Consider the following 952-nt stretch of genomic DNA (forward strand, 5'->3'; position numbering starts at 1 on the left):
ACACCTTTTTTCTTTAACTTCAACATGGATAAAAGCACAAAGCAGCAGATTTTCTTATTATTTATTTTACAGGAAAATGAACTCCAGCAGCTATAGTCAGGTAACATTTCCTGGTAGAAGTTTAAACACTTTCAGTCTGAGAACATGAATTGATTTGTCGAGTCTTAACATGTTCAATCGCTTCCAGAACCTTGATCATACTCCCAACACCGTGCAGCGTACGAGCATGCCTGCTGTTTTCAGTGAGCCTGTGCTGGCCTCTTTGTGAGGGGTGATGAGGCAGATGGCACTCAAAGAAGGATAACCACCATCTCCCAAGTCTCGCACCCTGGCATCATACACAGACCCAGGATACCCAACAAAGATGTGGAGGAACTTCCACTGGGGGTCAGTAATGGCTACATGGAAACGCTTCCTGTTATGATAACATTAGGCTTCACTTCTTGGCGGTTTGATGCAGATGTGACAGTCATCTATTGCACCAACTACCAAATGAAAAGCTTGCAGAGTCCGCTGGGCAAAAGCTGCTCCCACTGACAAATAAATGTCCTTTCCCCAAAATCCCTGTCCGCTAGATGTCGCGCTTTGTCGTCTTGACCAAAGACTAAAGATATTAACAAGACGCCTCAGTTCTATTACAATGAATCGGGGACGTGCAGCGCTGAAGACGCCTGCTCTGCAGTAAAAGAGCCAATCTACAGGTCAAGACCCCCGAGGGGAGGCGCTGTGGACCCCAGAGAGAAATCGTTTCTGTAATATTCGAGGGTAAGGAAGAGAATGCATTGTACAGTTGTGAGGAAAATATATTTCGATTGTGATCCTAACGAAGAAATGAAGACATATCAGTCTAACAACAGTTCGTCTTCGTGAATGAAACAGCGCCCGGAAGCGATGCAAATAGCCGCCGAGTGCAACGACTTTTCTTAGAGGGACTTTGTCTCGGCCTACTGCA

The sequence above is a fragment of the Barbatula barbatula genome (assembly GCF_947034865.1).
Source record: "Barbatula barbatula genome assembly, chromosome: 12".
Classification (NCBI taxonomy): Eukaryota; Metazoa; Chordata; class Actinopteri; order Cypriniformes; family Nemacheilidae; genus Barbatula; species Barbatula barbatula.